The 27,058-nt window shown below is 44.7% G+C and overlaps 1 non-coding gene and 1 pseudogene across 1 annotated transcript; both read left to right on the plus strand.

The window, feature by feature from the left end:
* Positions 1–6,600: 6,600 nt before the first annotated feature.
* LOC147000298 (U6 spliceosomal RNA) lies at positions 6,601–6,707 on the plus strand. The gene has a single exon (XR_015046125.1). It is a non-coding gene; the product is annotated as a U6 spliceosomal RNA (small nuclear RNA).
* Positions 6,708–19,014: 12,307 nt separating this feature from the next.
* On the plus strand, positions 19,015–26,574 carry LOC110284538 (large ribosomal subunit protein eL29 pseudogene; annotated as a pseudogene).
* Positions 26,575–27,058: the final 484 nt, after the last annotated feature.

The raw sequence follows: 27,058 nt of genomic DNA on the forward strand, positions 1-27,058 counted from the left end.
TCTTAATTTGCAAAGATATTCTCATAATGGCCCTCGCTTCTAATAAATGTGCAATGACAGAATCTGCCTCTTCAGAAGTTAAAGCAGTAGCCTATTGAAATCCTGAATATGTGTCGAAAATATGGTGTTCATAGTTCAGTTTAGCAAACTCTGTACAAATGGAATATAGCTCTTTGCCAAATTTTATTTCTATGGGTACCTTTAGGGTTACTTCCTGCAGGTAATGAAGTTTGATTTATATATATATATATATATATATATATATATATATATATAACCAAGTAGGAAATTTCTTTATAATCTCCTTGGCTTATTGCCAAGTGCTAGAAATTCTTTCTTTCTTTTTTTTTTTTAATTAGGTATTTTCCTCAATTACATTTCCAATGCTATCCTAAAAGTCCCCCATACCCCCCCCCCACTTCCCTACCCACCCATTCCCATTCTTTTGGCCCTGGCATTCCCCTGTATTGGGGCATATAAAGTTTGCAAGTCCAATGTGCCTCTCTTTCCAGTGGTGGCCGACTAGGCCATCTTTCGATACATATGCAGCTAGAGACAAGAGCTCCAGGGTACTGGTTAGTACATCATGTTGTTCCCCCTATAGGGTTGCAGATCCCTTTAGCTCCTTGGGTACTTTCTCTAGCTTCTCCATTGGGAGCCCTGTGATCCATCCAATAGCTGACTGTGAGCATCCACTTCTGTGTTTGCTAGGCCCCGGCATAGTCTCACAAGAGACAGCTATATCAGGGGTCCTTTCAGCAAAATCTTCCTAGTGTATGCAATGGTGTCAGCGTTTGGAAGCTGATTATGGGATGGATCTCTTTTTGTTTTTTGTTTTGTTGTTTTGTTTTTCGAGACACGGTTTCTCTGTGTAGCCCTGGGGCTGTCCTGGAACTCACTCTGTAGACCAGGCTGGCCTCGAACTCAGAAATCCGCCTGCCTCTGCCTCCCAAGTGCTGGGATTATAGGTGTGCGCCACCACAGCCCAGCCGAAATTCTTTCTTTATACCTTTGCTGTCAATGTGGTGGATTTTATAAATTTCTGATTCCACTAGCACATTTTTTTATCAATAGCTGATCAATTTCATCATGCCCTTGTGCTTGAGGGCCTGACTCTCAACGACCTTACTTATATTTTCCGACTTATACGCTGCCTCTCCTGGTTTATGAGCATCAGTATAAAATGTAGGGACTCCGGTGGCGTCCCTTTTTAATAGAAGGGCGAGTCCAATTAGTTCTTTTATAAACTGAAGTCGTTGGCTTTGGGTATTTGTTGTTAATTTCTCCCCAAAAAATTACTGCAAGCTCTTTCCCAGTGTTCATCGTGTGTCCATAATGAGGCGATCTGAGCACTAGTAAATGGTGCCACACTCTCAGATGGATCCATTCCAGCTGATTGATGAACTCTTATTTTCCCCTTTAGTTCAGAAACCTTTTCTATAGAGGTCTTTAATTTTTTTTAACTCTGTTTGTGTGCTAAATATATCCATTCTAAGGTATAATCTTCCCTCTGCATAAGAATTCCTGTGGGAGAATAAGTAGAATGACCAAGTCAGCTCAGTCAGTCAACAGGGTCTCGAGGGCAGGAGTGAGGATGGAAAAGAACAAGACAATTAGGCAAACATTACAACAGGACTCCAGCCAATTCTGAGGCTGAAGCACCTTTAATTTTTCCCAGTAAGTTTTTTATACAATTCTAGGTACTAGCAGAAAATAGGGTCAGTTCTTAGATCAAAGACAAAGTGATTAAACAAGGCAATAAACAAAGAGATCACACCAGATAGTAATCAAAGCAGTAAGCAAAGTCCCCAGAATCGCTGGGTCTGGGGGGCTTATCAGGATCACCAAGACAAAAGCAAAGTCACACATCCCTTGGCTGTGTTTACCTTGATCCTTGCATCAGCTCAGATGTGAATATTCTTGTCTGAGCTTACTTCCTTGAACCTAGTGACAAGTACTTGCCAAATTTCTATAAGTGGTGCCAAAAGCTCTCCATAGTAGAAGGCAAGATAACTAAAATACAAGCCATCTTTGGATCTATATGATCATTTTGTAGTTTAATGTTTTTTTTTTTCTACCAAAACCAATTCATTTTCAGCTTCAGCTGATAATCTTCTTGGACTATTTAATTCTTTATCACCTTGTAAGATTTGAAAAAAAATTACTCAGTTTTTGAGTAATCAAACCAAATTAAGACTGGAGCCAGTTAATATATCCCAGTAATTTTTAAAAATCACTAAGAATTCTAAATTGGCCTATCTACAGCTGAGGTTAATCTTTGCAGAAAGTCAGTGGGTGTTTCTTTTGAAACTTGAACAACCTGATTCTTCTATCTTTAGGGAGGTGTTGATTATAGAAAAAAAGTCACAAATTCTGTGCTTCTGACCAGTGCTGTCCTCTGTGTCCCATGTGTGCCTTTATTGGAAAAATGGCAGCAGTCCATTTCCACTCCTACGGTGCAGCTGGCTCGAAGACGAGGACATGGAAAGCAGCCGGCAGCATGTGCACTGATCCTAGGCTTCAGCTACCTCAGTGCCTGCATCTGGGGAAGTGGGGCTTGGCTTCATGGCTTGAGTCTAGATATGAGGACTTGGGAAAATGTGTGTGAGGTTGCAGCAGGGCAAGAAGGTAAACATGGGTGGGCAGGCTGGAAACACAACAGGCTGATGTGGAGATGCCCAGATTGGTCCTCTGTGCCAGTGAGAAATGTGTTGGAAAGAGTTGATGTGTTTCAGCTGCTGATTCTCAGTTTCAGAGGCTGTGTATCAGGCAGCAGCGGCCCCAGACTGCCTAGTTTCTCTCCCTGGCACTAGTAGCCCCAACTGTCTTGTGGCATAGGCACCATGGTATGTCCCAGCTATGGGCTGGGGTGCTGTCTCCAGCTGTGCCTTCTGTAGGGAGAACATCCCAGTTAGCTCTCTGTAGGCTCCGACCCTTGCAGCCACATTTTCAGGGAGTAACATGCTTCTACCTGGTAACCTGTCTCAGGTTAGTTTTGGTTCTAAGTCTTACATTGTGCTCCAAATATAAATTAAAATAAATTATGCTGCTGGGCGTGGGGGCACATGAAACAATAGAAGCAATTTATGAAGTGTAAATCACAAGGTTATAGAGGAAGAGCAACTAAAAAGATTAAAAACAAAACAACAAAAAACCCAAGTTAATCTTTAGCTTGGGACATGATTAGAGATAAATGCCATAGGGAACAATACAGAATTAAATCAACTTTTTGTTTTGTTTTTTTTTTCTTTTTCTTTTTTCTTTTTTTTAGGTTTTTCGAGAAAGGGTTTCTCTGTGTAGCCCTGGCTGTCCTGGAACTCAGGCTGTAGATCAGGCTGGCCTCGAACTCAGAAATCTGCCGGCCTCTGCTTCCCGAGTGCTGGGATTAAAGGCGTGTGCCACCACGCCAGGCTCATAAATCAACTTTTAACCTTATGTTTAATGTAGCAGAATTTCCTGTGATTGGACAGGAAAAAGGGAGGCGGAGTTAAGAGTTGCAGAGACAGAGAGAGACAGGAGGAGAAGGAAGCAAGACCAGGGATGAACAGGATGATTTTCTGAAAGTGTGTAAATAAGTGATATTTTAAAAGTCTTGCTGGGCGTGGTGGCGCACGCCTTTAATCCCAGCACTCGGGAGGCAGAGGCAGGTGGATTTCTGAGTTCGAGGCCAGCCTGGTCTACAAAGTGCGTTCCAGGACAGCCAGGGCTACACAGAGTAACCCTGTCTCAAAAAACCAAAAAACCACCAAAACCAAAACCACCACCAACAACAACAAAAAAAACCCAAAACCAAAACAAAACAAAAAGTCTTGGGCTAACGAGGTGGCTCGGTGGGTAAAGGCACATCTGCAAAGGCCCGGACATCTGGGTTTGATCACCAGTATGTATGTAAAGGTGCAAAGAGAACCAACTCAATAAGGTTGTCTTCCGACCTCAGCACACTTCAGTGACACAGCGCACGCGCGCGCGCGCGCGTGCAAACACACACACACACACACACACACACACACGCCCATGCTCACAAACAATAATAATAAATAAGTTCTTTAAGTGAGGTCTTGATAGGGGTGTTGGTAAGTGTCTTTAATCCTGGCACATAGGAAGCAGAAGCCGGTGGATCTCTGTGAGTTCAAGGCCAGGCTAGCCTACATAGCACACTCCAGGTCAGCCAGGGTTTCACTCTACCTCAAAGTAAACATGCATGCGAAAGTAAGTCCTGGTACTGGAGAGATGGCTCAGGGCTTAAGAGCACTGACTGCTCTTTCAGAGGTCCAGAGTTCAATTCCCAACAACCACATGGTGGCTCACAACCATCTGTAATGAGATCTGATGCCCTCTTCTGGTGTGTCTGAAGACAGCTACAGTGTACTTAGATATAATAAATAAATAAATCTTTAAAAAACAAAAAAGTAAGTCCTAATCTGGTATAATTTATAAGTTAAACATCTTTCAGTAAAACTGTTAAAACCCCAAGAGAAAAACATTATGTTTTTTTTTTTAAGATTTATTTAAATAAATAAAATTATTTAAGTACACTGTAGCTGTCTTCAGACACTCCAGAAGAGGGTGCCAGATCTCTTTACGGATGGTTGTGAGCCACCATGTGGTTGCTGGGAGTTGAACTCTGGACCTTCGGAAGAGCAGTCGGGTGCTCTTACCCACTGAGCCATCTCACCAGCCCCTGTTTTTCCTAGAAATAAAAATAATTAAAAAGCACCGGGCGGTGGTGGCACACGTCTTTAATCCCAGCACTTGGGAGGCAGAGGCAGGCGGATTTCTGAGTTCGAGACCAGCCTGATCTACAAAGTACAGCCAGGGCTGTACAGAGGAACCCTGTCTCGAAAAACCATTAAAAAAGGGGGCTGGAGAGATGGCTCAGTGGTTAAGAGCACCGACTGCTCTTCCAAAGGTCCTGAGTTCAAAATCCCAGCAACCACATTGTGGCTCACAACCATCAGTAATGAGATCTGACGCCCTCTTCTGGTGCATCTGAAGACAGCTACAATGTACTTAAAAATAATAAATAAATAATAATAATAAATAAATATTTTAAAAAGTTATATAACTTTTAAATAGAGAAACAAGGCAGAAGATACTAATTAGTTACACTATACTGAAACTGACATCCACATCTATTCTTGATCACATTGTAATTTAGACCAAAATAGGAATGCAAACACTTTTAGCAATATTTATCAAATGTCAAATCTATCAATCTGACTGTATATTATATATCAAAAAAATTCACTTGAAAGTACACAACCGAGAGCCGGGCATGGTGGCGCACGCCTTTAATCCCAGCACTCGGGAGGCAGAGACAGGCGGATTTCTGAGATCGAGGCCAGCCTGGTCTACAAAGTGAGTTCCAGGACAGCCAGGGCTACACAGAGAAACCCTGTCTTGAAAAACCAAAAAAAAAAAAAAAAAAAAAAAGAAAGTACACAACCAACAAAACCTTTTTACAGATGGGTATACTGGTATTTGTTTACAGTCCCAGCTATTTGGAAGCCGGGGCATGGTTATTCGAGCCAGGAGTCTAAAGCTAGTATGAGCTACATAAGGGGACCCTGTCTCAAGAAGAAAAGAAGTTTATACACAAGTTATCTAAGGACATGCTGTAGGATTTTAACCAGGGGCAGAGAGAGTCCAGACTCACTCTTAATCTATGATGTGAAAGCAGTAAGTGATGTCTATACAGGGAATTTCAAAATGTGGAAATAGTGTCCCATTAGAACAATCCCAAAATCTATTAAATGGACCAAACCTCCAACACTCAGCCCAATCATAGAATTAGCTAAAGAGACGGCTCAGTCTGAGGATTGGAAGTCATTCCCAGAACCCACATCAGAAGACTCATGACCACATATAACTCCAGCCTAGGAGAGATCCAGCTCACTCTTCAGGTCTCTGAGGCATCCACACACATGCAGCACACATTTATACTGACACACACATGCTAATAAATAAAAATCAGATTAAGTTAAGATAACAGAATAAGCCAGGCATGCTGGTGAATACCTTTAACGTCAATACTTGACAGTTACAGCTCCAGGACAGGATCCTGGTCAGGAGCTAGTTCAAAAGCTAGTTTGAACTCCTTTTTTATTTATTTATTTATTTATTTTATGTAAGTACACTGTAGCTGTCTTCAGACACCCCAGAAGAGGGCGCCAGATCTCATTACGGATGGTTGTTAGCCACCATGTGGTTGCTGGGATTTGAACTCTGGACCTTTGGAAGAGCAGTCGGGTGCTCTTACCCACTGAGCCATCTCACCAGCCCCCTAGTTTGAACTCCTTTATCGAGATTTTGAACTTGCTACAACCTTACCAGTTCTTCTGTATGGGGGCACAGTCCACTGCCCCAGAAGCACCTACATAGGGAATCTCATCAGAAAGTGGGAATATTCCATCATACACCGGTTCAGCATGGAATAAGCTGTGCACATAACAAAAGTAGTGAAGTGACTGAATAGTTATCTGCAATGCTCACATTGGAAGAGGAGCATATCACGCATTCCGAGCACCAGTGCATTTAACTTTGACTACGGAAAGAATAAAAAATTAGCTTATAAAACTAATAACATAAAAAGAAAAAGAAGTGCTCGCTTCAGCAGCACATATACTAAAACTGGAACGATACAGAGAAGATTAGCATGGCCCCTGCGCAAGGATGACACGCAAATTCGTGAAGCATTCCATATTTTTTCGGCCATCACTGGAAAGAGAGGCCCATTGGATATGCAAACTTTATATGCCCCAGTACAGGGGAACGCCAGGGCCAAAAAGTGGGAATGGGTGGGTAGGGGAGTGGGGGGGGGTGGGTGGGTATGGGAGACTTTTGGGATAGCATTGGAAATGTAATTGAGGAAAATACGTAATAAAAAAAAATATTAAAAAAAAGAAAAAGAAAAAGAAAAAAAAACAACGAGCCTGCCTCTGCTTCTTATTGCCACTGCCACTTTAGGTAAATGGATTAACTGACTTGGTTTCTTACTCTCCTTCTTGCAAAGTAACAGTTTTACTACACTCTGTGGTTGCTGTTTTGTAGAGGCTACCCAGGGTCTAGAACATGTTTACAATGTGACTTTGTGTAGGGAAAAAGGGAAGAGAAATGTGTTTGTGAGCCAAGGGGTATGTGTGTGTGTGTGTGTGTGTCTGCATATGAGTGTGTATGTGTGTATGCCTGCATGAGCACCATGGGAGAAGATTCATGCTAATTTCTCAATTCCAATAATGTTAAGTCAATAGGTGACACCTAAAAGGGGAAGTTCAAATAATGATACTATAAATATATTGTTGAAAGACATGGGCCAGGCATGGTGGCGCACACCTTTAATCCCAGCACTTGGGAGGCAGAAGCAGGCAGATTTCTGAGTTTGAGGCCAGCCTGGTCTACAGAGTGAATTCCAGGACAGCCAAGGCTATACAGAGAAACCCTGTCTCGAAAAACCAAAAAAAAAAAAAAAAAAAAAAAAAAAGAAAAGAAAGAAAGAAAGAAAGGAAGAAGGAAAGAAAGAAAGACATGGAAATGTCAAAAGGATGAGCAAGTACAGATAAAGCACTGATCTAGGAGATAAAAGTCAAAAGTGGGTTATGGATTTCTCTTTCCTTTCTTTCTTTCTTTCTTTCTTTCTTTCTTTCTTTCTTTCTTTCTTTCTTTCTTTCTTTCTTTCTTTCTTTCTTTCCGAGACAGGGTTTCTCTGTATAGCCCTGGCTGTCCTGGAACTCACTTTGTAGACCAGGCTGGCCTTGAACTCAGAAATCCGCCTGCCTCTGCCTCCCAAGTGCTGGAATTGATGGACTGCACCACCACCCTGTACAATTGTCTGAGATTTTAAAACTGTGGACAAACTGGTCAGATGGTACACAAGTTTAATCCCAGCAGTGGGGAGACAGAGGCAGGAAGATCTCTGTGAGTTTAAGGCTAGCCTGGTCTATCTACATAGCAAGTTCCAGGACATCAGGACTACATAGATAGGCCTTGTCTCAAAAAGCAAAAAACAAAAAGGGAAAAAGAAAAAATTGTGTGCATGTAATTTTTGTTTGAAAAATGTCCAGTTAATGGCTGCGGGGGGTGGGGGTGGGGCGGGGCGGGGCGGGGAGTTCTTCAGTGGTATAACTATTGGTAAGTTTCCCATGCTTCAGCAAACTACCCTGATAAAACTCAGGGAGACATATACACATATACATGAAAGTAGGTGAATTCATTGAGAAGGGCTTCGGAAGAAGTGGGAGGGGAATCAGAGAGACTAATTAGTATATATAAGATCAAAATACACTACACAGTGTCAGCGAGATGGCCAACCCTCACAAACTGAGTTTGATCCCAGGACCTGAATAGTAGGAGAAGAAAACTGACTCTCTCCTCAAATTGTCATCTCACCTCCACAAGTGTGCTGTGACACACATCCAAAACTAAATTAAAAATAGATATCTTGCTGGGCATGGTGGCACATGCCTTTAATCCCAGCACTCAGGAGGCAGAGGCAGGCGGATTTCTTAGTCAAGGCCAGCCTGGTCTACAAAGTGAGTTCTAGGTCAGCCAGGGATACACAGAGAAACCCTGTCTCAAAAAACCAAAAAACCAAAAACCAAAAAACCAAAACAAACAAACAAACAAACAAAAATATCTGAACACATGATAGACATATGTGGAATTGTCAAAAAATAAGGATATCTGTGGCAAACTGCTTATAAGACCCATTCAATAGGGGCTGGAGAGATGGCTCAGAGGTTGAGAGCACTTCCAGAGGCCCTGAGTTCAATTCCCAGCAACCACGTGGTGGCTCACAGCCATCTGTAATGAGATCTGGCGCCCCCTTCTGGCATGCAGGCATATATGCAGGCAGAACAGTGTATATTTACATAAATCAATCGTAAAAACAAAAAAAATAATTCAATGAGTGCTGCTAAGAGGTTCAGAAGACCCAGTGATGAACCTTTGGGGGAGGGGGGGAAGCCAGCCACAAATGTTAACACTCAGGGTCACTACTATGATTCACCCTCCCATTTCTGAGTTCAAGGCCAGCCTGGTGAACAAAGTGAGTTCCAGGGCTATACAGAGAAACCCTGTCTCGAAAAACAAAACAAGGGCTGGTGAGATGGCTCAGTGGGTAAGAGCACCCGACTGCTCTTCCGAAGGTCCAGAGTTCAAGTCCCAGCAACCACATGGTGGCTCACAACCATCCGTAATGAGATCTGGCGCCCTCTTCTGGAGTGTCTGAAGACAGCTAGTGTACTTACATATAATAAATAAATAAATCTTAAAAAAAAAAAAAAGAAAAAAGAAAAACAAAACAAAACAAAGATTCACCTTCCTACCCAGGAATTTAATGTTTCCTCCATAAACTACAGTACCTTTGATATTTCCAAATTTTCCTTCATTTTTTCTCTATAGAATCTAGAGGCACTACTCCTAAAAGTATTTTTAGTTTTTTGGTTTTTTTTTAATTATGAATTATAAGTTATCAGTTTCCTCTAAGGGACAGTTCTCTCTAAGAACATTTAGTCATAAGAAACTCCAAGAATAAATGTGTGATCGTCATGCCTTTGAAACACACCACATTTCACCGAGTTTCTTTCCTTGTACCTCAAAAGCTTCGCCCAGTGAGCTAAATCTGAGTCAAGCTTGGATCTAGGCCAAACATTCCATTATCTGTACAGCGGAGGCGCAAAGCCGCTAGTCTAAGTAAAGACGAGAATTGAGATAAATATTTACAGTACCGTACCCCTACCTTCAGACCAAATGAAGAAACCACTAAGAGGGTCCAGAGAGATGGCTCGGCAGTTAGGAGCACTTACTGCCCTCGCAGAGGCCTTGCAATTGGTTCTCTCAGCAGACAGCTTATAACATTAATGACTCCAGTGGCAGAGGTCTGGGGTACTTACTCATCTCTCTTCCTCGGCGCACCGTTTGCACATCAAGTCGCGCAAGCACACACAAATGCACATAAAAACAAACAAACGTTGTATATACCCCACTAAAACAAAGGAAGGAAAGAGCCCCCTTGGATGTGCTGAGGAAGAGCCTCAGCATTGGACTGGACCATGGAAGCCAAATGTCAGCGACAACCAAAGGTCATCCAGTGTGTGAGGTGGTTCCTGGTCTGCTGGGTTGTCTTGCTAACCATCCTAGTCTGGTAATAGTCGTGCTCCCAGCAGACACCCAGAGTGATCCACATACCAGACACTGCTTGCCAATGAGGAATACAGGCGCTTTTCTCAACAAAGCCTTGCCCACGACCACCATCCCCCGGCGCGGTAGCTCGCACCTGAGGAAGAAGGTATCAGAGAGCCATGTGATCCACCACTGGGGAGAAGTGGGTCAGCGCCTTCCCTTGCGTTCATAACTGCGTTAAGCCCCAGTAGTAGGCAGAAGAAGGGCTAGAACACGTGGAGGGGAACGGGTGGTACTCTGAGCTCACACAACACACAGTAAGTACTGCTTATGTCTGCCACCTCCGCCTGCAGAAATTCCACCCAGGAAAGGGCCTCCGGGTAAGGAGAGGAAGGGCCAGTTCTAAATCTCCATTTAGGTGCGCATGTGCAAGCAGAGGACCACGGGGATGGGGGGGAGGGGAGGGGGAGGAGGAGATTCGCAGCAGTAGGTTTTGGCTCTTCTTCAGTATTTGCTTTAAGGGGGGAAAAAACCAACTTATTTTATTTCTTTACTTTTGGAGAGTGAAATATCAGCCTGCCTTGGTGGCCACCTCTGTAATTCCCATAGGAAAAGTAAGGCAGTTTAATTCTGAGTCTGTGGCGCAGCATTGCTCACTGTCCTCCCTCAGCAGTGTGTGCCTGGGTTAGGTTACAATAACGTAAGTCCAGATGTGATTTAAAATTCTGTCACTTGCATCATGAAGTATGAAGTCATCTGTTTGGGGCTGATAAGTTAGCCGCAGCTGAATTTTTACTAGGCTTTTTAAAACAACCCAGATATGAAGCTTAAAAAAAAAAAAAAGAAAAGAAAAAGAAAAAAAGAAACTTAAGAGCTTAGGCTTGCTCAAGACCCTACGTTCAATCCCCCGAACCAAGAGAAAAGAGAAAAAGGAAAGTAGAAAAAAAGAACAACAAAAAACAAAACAAAACAAAACAAAACCTCCTATGAACCTGAAATCTCCTAAGAATTAGACAGATTCCTTGCTCTGGGCCAAGTATCTTTAAGAATTGACGTTTCTAAGCTCTGTAAATTTGGACTTGATACCAAGACAAAACGGCAACTTTTGAAAAGTCCTATGCTATTTTCTTTTTCTTTTTTTTTTAAGATTTATTTATTTATTATATGTAAGTACACTGTAGCTGTCTTCAGACACTCCAGAAGAGGGACTCAGATCTCGTTAAGGATGGTTGTGAGCCACCATGTGTTTGCTGGGATTTGAACTCCGGACCTTTGGAAGAGCAGTCAGGTGCTCTTACCAACTGAGCCATCTCACCAGCCCCCTATGCTATTTTCTTAAAATAAAAACAAACAAACAAAAACCACAGGGCTGGAGTGATGGCGAACGGGTTAAGAGCACTGTCTGCTCCTCCAGAGGACCCTGGTTCAACTCCCAGAATCCACATGGCAGCTCATAATTGTCTGTCACTCCAGTTTCAGGGGTTCCGATACCTTCGCGGAGACATACATGCAGGCAAAACACCAGTGAACATAAAACAAAAATAAATTTAAAACGAAACACTTACTGTTTTTTCTTTCTCAAAACCCTTGGAGACTAAAAGGTGAATCTAGGTGAATCTCTCTCTCTCTCTCTCTCTCTCTCTCTCTCTCTCTCTCTCTCTCTCTCTCACACACACACACACACACACACACACACACACACACACACACACACACAGACAGACAGAGAGACAAAGAGAGAGACAGAGACAGAGCGCTATACTATCTATACTAACTACCCTGGAACTTCTGATCTTCTGCTCCCCCTCCCAAGTAGCGGGTTGAACCAGCATGCACCACCAGTGTTGGCTCCCAGGAGAGGACCTAGGCCTTGTGGTGACATATGCGGTGTTATTTCAGTCACAAGTCTTCCAAAACGAGGCTTTAAAACGGCCTTTAATCCCAGCACTCGGGAGGCAGAGGCAGGTGGATTTCTGAGTTCGAGGCCAGCCTGGTCTACAAAGTGAGCTCCAGGACAGCCAGAGCTATAAAGAGAAACCCTGTCTCGAAAAACCAAAAAAAAAAAAAAAAAAAAAAAAACCGAAGCTTCACAGAATAGTCTACAGAGCCTGGGGTATAACTCAGTAGAGCATTCGTTAAACTTAACATTGAAGAGCGTGTTACAGCTCTGAGGGAAAAGTCTGCCCCAACGGAAGCAGTCAGAAGCCAAGGAATACCACAAAGTCACAGCGCACAACAAACCTCCTACAAGAGACTTATTGAGAGGGGAAAACCTCAGGAGGGTGGCTGCATCTGCTCAACAGAGAAGCAGCAGTGAGCTGTACGCAAGACAAGGTTTATAAACGGCTTCTTTGGTGAAGGCGGGGATGGGTGGGGATGGGCAGATAGCTTTCCGGGGTAGAGATTTACAGTGTGAGGATTAGTGAGGATTTCAAATCCCTGAGCTTGGGTTTTTTACTCAGTAGGGTGGAGCTTAGCCACATTCATCTGCAGGGGCTGAGTGTTACAGGGTTCTGTGGGTGGAGCCTGGGGAAGGGGTCAGAGGTCTCAAGGGCGGGGCCTGGCCACTAGCAAGCCTTGAAGAGCTGCCCAGTGAGGCCCTGGGTTCAATCTTCAGTATACTCTCTCTCTTCAAAGACTCCACTACTGGTTTTTTTTTTTCCCCTAAAAAATCTGCAATATTAATTTTTCAGGACTGGGATAGTAAAGGTATTGTGAAACCGAATGAAAACTTTATATGAAAATCCAAACATGCTCATGATCCCTGCTCTCTTATCTAGACAGCAATAGGTATTTACTGCCATTGGCATCCTCACTAATGTTTGGAAACTACTTAGTCACTCCTGTATAGAGAGCTACAACCTGTAACAGAAAGCTTTGGCTTGCCCAGAATCTGGAAACCTGGATCCTAGGTTAGCTCTGTCTAGGTTGTTGGACTGTGACCCGCTAGGGACTTCCAGCCCAGCAATTGCCTGGAAACAAAAGCAATTCCTAACACAAAAGGGACCGGGTGAAGGCAGCCAGCACTTGCACCAGCCAAACCCACTTTGAGGTTTCTCCCCTCGCCCTACAAAGAGCCCTCCCGTAGGACAGTATGATCCCAGCCTGTGTTCATAAAAGGCCTAAGGGACCGCTGGCTACTCTTTCTACCCAGACGCATGGCAGTCAGTTCTTACAAGGAAAACCTGTTTGTGGAGATAAAGCAGGAGACAGAGCCCCTAGAACTTGAGGAGGTTTGGCTTTGAAAACAGAAAGTCTCAGACATAAAACAGAAGGTGTTTTATGGAAGATGGATTACACCCAGGGTGTATTGCCTTAAACAGAAGGACACATTTCAGTTTAATTTCTGTTTTTGTTTGTTTGTGGGTTTTTTGTTTTTTTGGTTTTTTTTTTTTTTTTTTTTTTTTTTGCGATAGGGTCTCTTTCTGTAACCCAGGCTGAATTTGCTACATAGTCGACATAGACCTTTATCTGTCAGGAATCTTCCTGCCTCAGACTCCCTGGTGCCTGAGATTACAACCAGGAGCCACCAAGCCCAGCTTTTAGGGTCAGTGTTCAAAAAAAAAAAAAAAAAACATTCTTTATATTTTCTGTAGATAGAGGGAAGAAGACACTGAGTCCAGGTTTCCATCCAGATCTGGTGGGAAAGGCTGGATAACATTAAGCAAAGAGATCTAAACATTGGGTGTATGCTTAATGAGATAAAGTTTAAAGTTGCCCCCATATCCAAGGTGAGGACCGTGGAATTCCAGAGCAATAGTCAGGACCTGGAGAGATGGCTTGAGGTTGAGAGACCTTGCCGCTCTCACAGAGGACCCGAGTTTCCTTTCCAGAAACCACATCAAGCCTGTGCTCACTACAGCCTGAAACTTCAGCTCTAGGGAATCTGGCATCCTCCTCTGACTTCCTTAAGCAGCCACAAGCATATTGGTACACACAAAGACATATACTCTTAATAAATGAATTAAAACAATAGTGTAAATTCTCTTCAAGGTATAACTAGCGCTGGGGTTGTAACTCGGTGGTAGAGCACTTGTCTAGTAAGCACAAGACTTGGGGTTTAATTCCCAACATTGGAAAAAAAACACAAAAGCCCCCAGGCTTGGGGGCTGGGGTACAGTTGAGCTAGCTAGAAGCTGAGACATTCGTGAGTCTGCAAATTGCAGAGCCACTTAGACAGTGTGATGAAATGTCTCAGAAAATGGATGAAGCAAGGCATCATCCCATATTATAACCTGAGGTACAGAATTGCCTGCCACTTACATAGCCTCAGTCAGATCATTAGCATGTTCAGCTCCCGTCCTCAGCCCTTCTTCCCTAATACGTTGGGAAATTCCCAAACACACTTGCTCACTTCAATGACTGGTCCTGCTTGCTACGTCTTACCACTGTGTCAACCCAGATGCCCGTGCCGTATGCCTGGCACCCCCACCTTAGAGACATCCCCATGTGAAGATGGTTACTCTAGCACAGAAGGTGCTAGCGTGCCACTCTGCTGCAGACGAGGGAGGCCTGCTAGCACTGCTGAGCGCTTGTCTGTCAGCTCCAAGGCAAGATGGCTGAAACTTCACTTCTACTACATAGAGACTTCGATCTTGTCAATCACGGACTGGACTTTGAGATACATAACCTTGAGATTTGTTAAAAGGAAGGCTTTATTAGATAGACAGGCAGACAGACAGATGACAGATAGATAGATAGATAGATAGATAGATAGATAGATAGATAGATAGATAGATAGATGTATTTGTGTATCACAGTGTACACAACTTGAGTAAGTTCCTTTTGTCCACTGTTTTTTTTTTTTTTAAGATTTCTTTATTTATTTTATGTATGTGAGTACACTGTAGCTGACTCAGAAACACCAGACAAGGGCATTAGATCCTATTACAGATGGTTGTGAGCCACCATGTGGTTGCTGGGGATTGAACTCAGGACCTTTGGAAGAGTGGTCAGTGCCTGTAACCTTGTAACGGCTGAGCCATCTCTCCAGCCCATTTGTCCACGGTTAACATAGGAAAAAAAAAAACAAACAAAAATACAAAACAACCAAACTGCTGGTGAAGAGAATGGAATCTCTGGCCTGGGTGGATCCTAACATTCCAGCTGAGCTGGTTCAATCACAGGCTAAGGACCACCCCTTGGAAGGGGAAAGAAGGCAGAAACATTAGCTCTTTAAAAAGATACTGTTCGCCGGGCGTGGTGGCGCAGCCGGGCGTGGTGGCGCATGCCTTTAATCCCAGCACTCAGGAGGCAGAGGCAGGCGGATTTCTGAGTTCGAGGCCAGCCTGGTCTACAAAGTGAGTTCCAGGACAGCCAGGACTACACAGAGAAACCCTGTCTCGAAAAACCAAAAAAAAAAGATACTGTACATTTCCTTCCCAGAACCCTGTCCCTTAGTGCAGAAGTATACAGACCTTGTGTGTGTTTCAAGTTGTCCTGCTTTCCTGAGCTGATGAAACAGTTTCAAAATTGCCAGCAGCGTGAGGGCTGCCTGCCGCCATGCTGCCTGCTGCCGTGATACAGGTTCTTCTTTAAGTCGCCTTGGTCATGGTGCTTAGCCATAACAATTGGAAAGTAACTGAGACACTAGCCAGTCTCTGCTTCCTGTTTCACAGAGATGCTGCTGAGAGTTGAGAATCCATAGATGCCTACTCCCTCTGTTATGGAGTAACCTGCCACCATGACTTCTCTGCCTTGAAGGACTGTATCCCTAAGACTGTGAGACAAAGGAACCCTGCGTCCTTGGGTTGCCTCTCGTCAGGTATTTGTCATAGCAGTGGGAAAGGAGCCAATTAAGTTCTGTTCTACTTCTCCCTGAGCTTACTCTACAATGCACTGAGCCGCCAGGAGAAAGATATTTCCAAGAAACGTGGAAAGGCATGATGTGTCCCATGAAGGATGCTGGGGGCGGGGGTGGGGTAGGGGGGGGTAGTGATGCTTTTGTTACATCACCAAGCCAAGTTACACAAAGGAGAGCCATGTTTTACCCAAATAACTAGTTTTCAAATTTTGGTTTTGGTTTGGGGTTATCACCTCCTTGGGAATTTTCTAGAAAGACAACTTGGAAAATTGTCCCTTAGTGGTTAACCAATTATACCAAGAAAATCCACGCTAATACCTACCTCCAATCTGGAATACCAGAGCAGAAAGCCTTGCACAAAACCCATTAGTAATTTAGGCATTTGTCTTAAACACTATCCAATAATCTCCCTTTCTTTTTCTTTCTTTTTTTAATTAATTAATTTATTTATTATTAGATATTTTCTTTATATACATTTCAAATGCTATCCTGAAAGTTCCCTATACCCTCCCTCCACCCTGGTCCCCTACCCACCCACTCCTACTTCTTGGCCCTGGCATTCCCCTGTACTGGGGCATATAAAGTTTGCAATTCCAAGGGGCCTCTCTTCCCAGTGATGGCCGACCAGGCCATCTTCTGCTACATATGCAGCTAGAGATATGAGCTCTGGGGGGTACTGGTTAATTCATATTGTTGTTCCATCTATAGAGTTGCAGACCCCTTCAGCTCCTTGGGTGCTTTCTCTAGCTTATCCATTGGGGGCCCTGTGTTCCATCTTATAGATGACCGTGAGCATCCACTTCTGTATTTGCCAGGCACTGGCATAGCCTCATACGAGACAGCTATAACAGGGTCCCTTCAGCAAAATCTTTCTGGCATACTCAATAGTGTCTGGGTTTGGTGGCTGATTATGGGATGGATCCCTGGGTGGGATAGTCTCTGGATACTCCATCCTTTCATCTTAGCTCCAAACTTTGTCTCTGTAACTCCTTCGATGGGTATTTTGTTCCCTATTCTAAGGAGGAATGAAGTATCCACACATTGGTCTTCCCTCTTCTTGATTTTCTTGTGTTTTGCAAATTCTATCTTGGGTGTTCTATGTTTCTGGGCTAATATCCACTTATCAGTGAGTGCATATCTAATGACTTCTTTTGTGATTGGGTTACCTCACTAAGGATAATATCTTCCAGATACATCTATTTGTCCAAGAATTTCAGAAATCCATTGTTTTTAATAGCTGAGTAGTACTCCATTGTGTAAATGTACCACTTTTTCTGTATCCATTCTTCTGTTGAGGGACATCTGGGTTCTAGTAGCCTCCCCCAGCCTTGAAGCAGGCTGATTCAGACTTTGACCACTGAGAATGAGACCACCTGAGGTGGAGCCTTCCAACTTAGATGACTCTATTGTTGTCATGTGACGCTGCTCTTCTCCAAAACACTGCTACCTGCTGAGAGGCCCTGGAGATATTCCAGAGACAGCACTCAGTGCCAGATCACAGATCACAGATCAGAGACAGCATCTAGCAGATCCGCCTACAGGCTGGCAACAGGCATCAAGAATAGATCTGCAGGGGAGGGGCCTCCCCCCTTTATAAGCACAGACTCTTAGTAAACTTTGGGGGCCTTGAACAGAAACATGTCTTGGCCTCCATTATTTCTCTCGCTGTTTCCTTCCGTACAGCTCCGGCCTCCCACTCAGGAACCCAGTTAGTTTGGCCGCAGGTGGCTACAGGTTCTTTCCAGCTTCTGGCTATTATAAATAATAAGGCTGCTATGAACATAGTGGAACATGTGTTCTTATTACCAGTTGGGACATCTTCTGGGTATATGCCCAGGAGAGGTATTGCTGGATCCTCCAGTAGTACTATGTCCAATTTTCTGAGGAACCGCCAGACTGATTTCCAGAGTGGTTGTACAAGCTTGCAATCCCACCAACAATGGAGGAGTGTTCCTCTTTCTCCACATCCTCGCCAGCATCTGCTGTCACCTGAATTTTTGACCTTAGCCATTCTGACTGGTTTGAGGTGGAATCTCAAGGTTGTTTTGATTTGCATTTCCCTGATGATTAATGATGCTGAACATTTTTCAGGTGCTTCTCAGCCATTCGGTATTCCACAGTTGAAAATTCTTTGTTTAGCTCTGAGCCCCATTTTTAATGGGGTTTCCTTTTCTTTTTTTTTTTTTTTTTTTTTTTTGGTTTTTCGAGACAGGGTTTCTCTGTGTAGCCCTGGCTGTCCTGGCACTCACTTTGTAGACCAGGCTGGCCTCGAACTCAGAAATCCGCCTGCCTCTGCCTCCCGAGTGCTGGGATTAAAGGCGTGCACCACCACGCCCGGCTTCCTTTTCTTTTATTAACATCTGCTATACAGTATTTTTTCATACTTATCTGTAGTACACATGTCTGCAGATATGCTTGAACCCTACTTACAAAGACTTATGAAATCACAGAAAAAAAAAAAGTTAAGGTCATCTTCAAGTGAAATTCTTTTTACTTTGATTCAATGTTCCCCTGAACACACCCTGTCCCAAAGAGCAAAGCCTGTGCCAGGCCTGTAAGTCAGATGCTCATCGTGGGTACGCTGAAATTCATTCCCTGCCCATGTAATTGTGAAAGCTCACTTTGGACCTTCTTTGAGTCCTGCCTTGATGCATTTTGTTCAGAAGTGCTGTATGCTTGATCCTAGATCCAAGGGGTAGACAAGATTGTGGATGGAGTTTGTATCTGGGATAAGGCCTTCCCACGGCTGCACACAAATGGCCCATAGTGAGAGGATACAGAGGGCAGGCTATAGGGCTCAGGGCTGGGCAGGGCTGGCTGGAGTTGACAGTGGGTTTGATAATTCTAAGCTGGCAGCCAAGTGAGATGGAGTGGTGCTTGCCTATAATCCTACCTGAATCTAGATGGTCTCAAGTTTGAGGTCAGCTTGGACTATATCATGAGACTCTATGTGAAAACAACAGCAAAAAACAAAAACACACAGAAAGGAAGGAAGGGGAAAGGGAGGGAGGCAGAAAGGAAGGAAAAAGGCAGGGGAAATGCCTCAGCCTTAGGGTTTCTGCTGCTGTGATAAAACACCATGACTTACAGCAATGAGAGAAGGTAAGTGTTTATTTCATCTTCTACTGATAGATAACAGTTCACCATTTGTGGGGCCATGATAGGCAGCCTATTTTTATCGAATGAGGCTTGCTCTACAAGGGACAGAACACCGAGCCACGTTCCCAAAGACAGGTGCCTGAAACCACAGAGCCCCCAACTCCATAATTCTGTGACTATAAGTCACACAGAAAATGTTCCAAGCTTCTGGCATTCTTGCTAGACTCCACCCTCACAGTGCTGAGATTAAAGGCGTGCCCCGCCACCACCGCCCCGCTCTTACTCTCCTCTCTAGCCTTCCTCTGTTTCCCTTCCACCCTCTCTCCATGTGGCCATGGCCGGTCCCTCTCCCTCTTTCTACCTTCTCTCTTTCCCCCTGCCTTTCTACAATAAAGCTCTAAGACCCTAGACCGTCTCTGCTCTTCAAGGCCCGCTGTGCTTGAACGATGGGATAGGTTTTCCCCTAAGGAGCTGAGTTTAACCTCCTGCCAGAAGGCCTTCCTATGCGCCAGCCACAGACCCGACTAAGGACTCTCGCCTGCATGAGGATCACCCAGTGCCCCTTTTCCCCCTGCCCCCTCCTCCCTTTAGCCTGGGGCTGACCAAGCCACCCCCATGGGCCCCCATTTGTTCTCAGCTCTAATGTAGTGTCCATCGGTATCTGGGATGCCTGAGACTGGGAACCTGGTACCTGGAGCTGCCCCTTGTCCACCACCCACCGAGCTAGGGGTCCAGTGGCTTCCCGCAGCCAAACATCCACCTGGGGCTGTGTGGAAAGCGTGCTGCAATCTTCCGTGTCTGCCTGACCAGAGCACCGGAACTCTGGTGGGAGTCAGGTTTTCCCCCACACCCACAGCCCAACAACCATTAAAGAAGTCAGGACAGAAACTCAAGCAGGGCTGGGTGCTAGTGGCGCTTGCCCTTTGTCCCAGAACTAGGGAGGCAGAAGCAAGCAGATCTCTGAGTTTGAGGCCAACCTGGTCTACAGAATGAGTTCCAGGATAGCAGGTCTACACAGAGAATCCCTATCTCCAAAAACCAACCAACCACCACCAACAGCACACACACACACACACACACACTAAAACCAAGCTGAGCAGAAACATGGAGGCCGGAACTAAAGCAGAGGCCATGGAAGGGTGCTGTTCACTGGCTTGCTCAACCTGCTTCCTTACAGAACCCAGGACCACATCTGAGGAATACCACCAGCCACAGTGAAATGGGTCCTTCCACAGGCCAATTTGATGGGGGTATTTTCTCAATTGAGGTCCCTTCCTCTCAACTAACTCCAGCTCCTTTCAAGTTGACCTACCAACCAAACAACAACAAAAACCAGGACATCGGGGGCTGGTGAGATGGCTCAGTGGGTAAGAGCACCCGACTGCTCTTCCGAAGGTCCAGAGTTCAAATCCCAGCAACCACATGGTGGCTCACAACCATCCGTAATGAGACATGACGCCCTCTTCTGGTGTGTCTGAAGACAGCTACAGTGTACTTACATATAATAATAAATAAATAAATCTAAAAAAAAAAAAAAAAAAAAAAACCAGGACATCAGGTAAAGGACTTTGTCACCCAGCCTGACAACCTGAATTCTAATCCCCGGACCCCTATGGAGGAAGATAACAAATTCCTTCCAGCATATTATCTTCTGAGCTCCACACACGTCCTTTGGCATGTGTCCACACACATGTGTATAAACACACACACACATATCAGGACGCCCCTAGGTTCCGCTGCCCTCTCTGTTACTTTTTCCAGTGCTGTGAAACTCCTTATTTCTCAAAGCCTAGTTTTGCCCTAGCAGTTGTGAGAACAAAACTCCTGGAAGGTGGTGGAATTAGAGTTCTCCTCAGCCCCAGCTCCATCCTACAGATACAGGTACAGATACATCCCGTGCTGCTGTGTGTCCCCCTCAGCCCTCCACCAACACAAGCCACTTTTTCTGTGCTGTGGGTCTTCAGTACCACTCTCAGCATACTAGAATGTAATTAGTTGCCAAAAAATAAATCACAGACATCTCTGGCCTTCGGGTCCGTTCAGCCTTCTCTGCTACGGGAATGATACGCTCTCAGCTCTTACTACGATGCTAGGGACCACTCCTCATCCTGAGACATATCTCTACCACTGCCCCCCCACACACACACACACATCCTGCACAGACTCTGTTTATCCCTAATTCAAGGCCCACTCTTTGGGGCTTCAAAGCCCACAGAACTCTCATTACTTAGAAGCAGTCCCCATCCTTTCTCCCAGTGTATCAGTTTAGACCAACCCAAAGATACTTTCTCTTGTTTCTTTCTCTGTCTATATGTGTATCTATCCCTCCCTCCCTTCCTCCCTCTCTCCCTCCCTCCCTCCCTCCCTCCCTCCCTCCCTCCCTTCTTTCAAAACAGGGCTTACAGTGTTGTACATATTAGCCTGAAACTATGTAGCCTAGGCTAGCCTCAATCTTGTGGCACTTCTCCTGAATCAGCCTCCCAAGTTAAGTTTAAGCTGAACTTAAAGCCTTGAGCCACACATCCAGCTCCTCTATGTGAGATGGAAAGTAAGGAATGAATAAAATTAAAGAGAAAAAAAGCAAAATGGAAGAGGAAGATGAGAACAGGGAGAGGGAGAAGAAAGAGAAAGCGGTTTCGTTCTTTAAAACACAAGGCACTGGACTGATGATTGGGCTCAGCTGGGAAAAGGACCCTGCCACCAAATCTAACGAGTGGAGTCCAATTCCTAGGGCCCACAAAGTAGAAGAGAAGGGACTCTGAAAGTTGTCCCTAATCTCCACATGTATATAGTCACACAGTCACATACACACACACAAACACACACACACACACACATACTAGAAATGTAATAATAATGCAATTTAAAGATTAATTAAAGAAAAAGAGGAGAAAGGAAAAGAAACAGAAAGTCATTTCTTCTTCCCCAGTGAGGCTGCTTGTCAACGGTGGAGGCCAGGTGCAGATTTTTTTAGCTTCACACACACACACACACACACACACACACACACACACACACACACACCTTTGTTCTCAGCCCTGATTGTTTTCTTAGGCTGGATCCCAGAAGCGGCCGACCAGGGAGGAGCATGAAGTGTTAGGTATAGTTAGGTGCCCCTTTGGCTTGGTCTATGGAAAGCCCCCCATGAATTTCTGGGTGTTTTATTCACCTCGCCCATACCAGGCTTGGATGAATAAAAGTTGTCCCTTTCCAGATCCTCCCTAGAAACGAAAATGACGGCACACTCCCTAGAGATGAGCACTGAGAGCATCCGTGTCTGGTGCTGGTCCTAATGGAAAACTCATTGTTTTCACGAGTAAATATACTGTCCAGGGCTCGGGAGATGGCTCAGTGGGAAAAGGCTCTGCTGTGCAAGCATGAGGACCTGAGGTTTGATCCTCAGCACCCCAAAGAAACAAACAAAGAAACAAAAAAGCCAGGTGCTATGCACCTTTGATCCCAGCACTCTGGAGGCAGAGGCAGGCTGTGAGTTCAAGGCTGGCCTGGTCTACACAGTGAAAGGTAGCCATGACCACACCACACACATCTGTAACTCCAGGGATGAAGATGAGTAGGGTAGAGAGCAAGCAGGGACGAGAGGATTGCTGGGGTTTGCTTGATTTTAGCTGACACATGAAAATCTCTGCCTCAAGAGATTAGTGGAGAAAGAGGGGATCTGATAGCTTTTTCTGCCTGTATGCTTAAACACACCCCACACATGCACATCACTGTATTTGTATGCACACAGACAGACAGATGGACATACACACACACACACACACACATCCTGTTGGCTTTGGATTTGAGATGCACTCTTTTAAAAGCCACGTTCTTCATCTTGGGACTAGCTCAGTTGGTAGCATGCTTACCTAGGATGCAAGAAGACAGTTCAGTTTTCAGCGTTAATCGAACTGGCTGAAGTTGTGAACTGTAAAAACCTGTTTCTAAGGTGGCATCCTCAGCCTTTGAGCCTAGAGTCTTCTGTATACTGTAAACAAGTACTTGAGGTGTGATTCAGCCCTAGCACACACCTTTCATTCAAGAGCTAAATAAAGTCAACCCTAGGTCAAGAGGCAGAGCCAGTACCAAGCTGACGGGAGTGAACATAAGTAAACAGAAAGGAGGGACGCTGAGGAAAACGTATTTAAGACATCGCACGAAGCAAAGGAGCTTTCTTCTTCTGGGATGGCAGTGAGTAGGAAGGTCAGCTGGGTGCTTTCTCTGCCTTTCTGAACTAGCAGGTGTTCACCCCAGCATCTGGCTCCTGAGTCTTCTATGGTAAAATATGATTCGCCACAACTTAGTTTTTAAAACAACAGCAAAGACAACGGGGCTGGAAACCTCAGGCCAAGGCCAACTAGAGCTGGCTAAAGCCACTGGCATGGTTCCAGATCCTCCAGAGAGTCTGAAGGTGACAGTGGAACACACATCTCTGAAAAGGGGGGGGGGGTGGACTGAGGGGAGTGTAAGGTGCATGAAGTTGTATGTAGAACTTCATGTAACAGAGCATTCATCAGAAAGCTCACAGCATGCAAATGAACCAAAAAGCCTCACTGTGTGACGTTAACCCAGCTGGTTTTTGATGGTTAGTCGTCATTGGCAACTTGGTAGGATTTGGAATCACTGTGTAAACACGTATCCAGGTGATCTGGAAAGGTTTATTTGAACGTGGCAGACTGCCCCAAATGTAGACAACACCGTTCCGTGAGTTAGAGTTCCAGACCAAATGAGAAAAGAGAAACTGAACCAGGCAGAGTTGTGCAAGCCTTTAATTCCAGCACTTGGAAGACGGTGGCAGGCAAATCTCTGAGTCCAAGGCCAGCCTGGTCTACATAGTGAAAGTACAAGTATATAGTCTATAGACAATATAGATAAATTCTGTCTCCAAAAACCAAGGGGGCTGGGGGGCGCCGGGGTACATGATTTCATTGTGGGCAAATTGCTTGATATATAAGTATGACGACTTTGTCTTGGGTAGGGGAAAGTGGGATAATGGTAAAGATATCTTGAGTTGAACTCTGGCCTCCACACATTGCCGAGTCTGGCTAGGTTGTGCAAGGGACAAAATTAACATGGTTCCCACCACTGGAACCGAGCCAACAGGACGTGGACCTCCTTGAGTGTTGATGGTAGCTGTGAACATTGTATAATAATGTACATATGTTTATGTTCCTCCTTCAGAGAATGCTCCCCCTGCCAAGGTTATTGACTCCATGATAATTAGAAACAGCATGAGTCCAGGATTTGAGGGTGTGCCTAACGTCTCAGCAAAATAGTAAAAGCTGAGACCTTCAGGACAGCCTCTCGGGCTCTGGGAAAGAACTCTGAAAACATGAGTTCAAAAATATATAGGTTCTTAACATGCAAAATATAAGGATACAGTATGAACTGTATAAGGAGCTTCATAGATCTAAAAGAATAACAGCAGCTGCACCATGAGCTATTTTGTCAGAAAAGTACAAAGAGAAGAGATAAAGAGATTTAGGGAGTGGAGATCGCAGGACGTGATTCTCGCAGCTAAGTCTTTGGTTGTGCTTACAAAGGCAGGCAGATTCCTGAGTTCAAGGATATCCTGATACAGAGGGAGTTTAGGTTCAGACCCAGGTGTGGTATGAATGGTAATTTCAGGGTGGGATCTCACCCAGCTACCTTATGGTCTGTATTTAACAAAGGCAGGCAGATCTCTGAATTCTTTTGCGATGTTAAAAAAGAAATGTGCTTGCAGTCTCTTTCTAAGAATGAAGGGGTTAGGGTCCTAGGATACTGATTAATGAGATAATCAGAAGGCAACCTGTGGTAATCACTGAATTGATATGTAAATAAAAGAGATTAGCCATCCTGAGAGTTTTTAGAATAGCAAGACAAAGCAGTCTCAAACCCGGCAGTGGTGGTGCACGCCTTTAATCCCAGCACTTGGGAAGCAGAGGCAGGCAGATTTCTGAGTTCAAGGCCAGCCTGGTCTACAAAGTGAGTTCCAGGACAGCCGGGGCTACATAGAGAAACCCTGTCTTGAAAAACTAAAAAAGAAAAAAAAGAAAGAAAGCTGCCTCAAGCCGAACATAGAACGATTTGGAAAGCTATCTTGAACTGATCATTGACCGTCAGTTTGTAATCCATAATTTGACTTCAATATATTTGTTTTGCTCCCAGACACCCCTTCCTCAGAACCCCTCTTCAAGATGAGGCCAACATATGTCAGCACACAGATGCATATAACATATACAAGAGCATTCTGAGTGCCAGCATTCATCTTTTTCTATGGTGACATGTATGCTCATACACAAACACATAAATGCATGTGAAAGATCCTGAGAGAATGTAAAAGAACACAGAAGCCCTGAAATTGGCAAAATAGACTTCAGTGTTAGCAGAACTAACTTCACTGATTTAGAAAAATAGAGGTGCACAATGCTCTGGCCACTCCTTGAACCTGTGTGTCTGCCAATGTTTTGACCATTCCTTGACTCATGTGTGTGCCCACTGATGAAGCCCATTGCCAGGTGTTTGTGATATTGATTGCTGAGAAAGAGTCAGAAAATCTCCCCAGCAACCACAGCCCGCCAATCCTGAGTTGCTACACCTGCACCAGACTCTTTCCTTATACCCCTCCCATACCCATTTCTTGAGAATAGACATTGTTTAGATCTGGAAATCCCCTACTCCCCCCTCCTTCTCCTTTCCCCCCTGAGGGCCTATAAAAACTGGGACTTCTTTCCCCTCAAGGTCAACTCCTCTACCCCTGCATGGGATATGAGTCGTCCCCAGAGCTCTGGCTTTCCCCTGAATAAAGCCTCATGTGGTTTGCAACAAGCTCGGTCTAATGTGAGTTCTTGGGTGTCCGCTATTGTCCTGAGGCCTGAGCGAGGGGCTCCTCTCGGAGTCTTTCACATGCATGCTTGAGTGGACACACACACACTCACACAGGAAGGGAGCTGAGCTGTGTTCCTTGACTGGGGTACACCTCACCCTCTTGCTGCTAGGACTTTCCTGCCATGATGAAATATCCCTAAAAGTGTTGGCCAGCTCTTCCAGTCCCAGGCGCTGTGGGAGCAACAGGTTACTGTGCAGAAGTGGCTAAATCCAAGAACCACATCACACACAACCAGTCTCGCAAATGGCACAGAAATGGCATCAAGAAACCCCGGTCGCAAAGATACGAATCTCTTAAGGGGGTTGACCCCCAAGTTCCTGAGGAACATGCGCTTTGCCAAGAAGCACAACAAGAAAGGCCTGAAGAAGATGCAGGTCAACAATGCAAAGGCAGTGAGTGCACGCGCAGAGGCCATCAAGGCCCCGGTGAAGCCTCAGGCCATCAAGCCCAAGATGCCAAAGGGTCCCTGTTCCAAACTCAGCCGTCTGGCTTTCATCGCTCACCCCAAGCTTAGGAAGGAGATTCAAAGCTACATGGTTCAGACACTCTGTCAATCAAAGCTTAAGGTTCAAACCAAGGCAGAAGCCAAAGCTCCAGCTAAGGCCCAGGCTTCAGCTCCATCCCAGGCTTCCAAAGGTGCCCAGGCCCCTGTGAAGGCCCCATAGAAAAGGCTCCTGCCAGTGTGAAGACAGATGGACGGCTGTGACACACCTACCCACACACTATTTGCAGATGACCAGTGTCCTATGCTGTTTTTACCAATAAACTCAGGCAAGATCTGTTTAAAAAAAAAAAAAAAAGGTGTTGGCCAAAATAAATCTTCCCTTCCTAATTGCTTTTGCCAGGTATTTTGCTATAGCAGTGACAAAAGCAACCAACACAGTTGGGTAGCTGCATTTAATGCTCAGCTGCATACAATTTGGGATTCTTCATTGCTTGGTCAGAATCTTTGGACTCTAGCACATAATTTGATTCCACTCTAAGCACTGTGAAAGATTGTGTTCCGTGACTATTTCTGCAGCAGCTTCCATACTTTCAAACATTATCCTGTTGCAGACTGCACGCTGGGAACCTTTCTAGGTGTATTATACATAACTCGTTTAATTGCTGCCATGAACACTTGAAATGAGCACGATCCATTTGAAATAAGCACTGTTTTAAACAAG

This window comes from Mus caroli, unplaced genomic scaffold, assembly GCF_978045245.1.
Source record: "Mus caroli unplaced genomic scaffold, Mus_caroli_1 scaffold_19, whole genome shotgun sequence".
NCBI classification, from domain to species: Eukaryota; Metazoa; Chordata; class Mammalia; order Rodentia; family Muridae; genus Mus; species Mus caroli.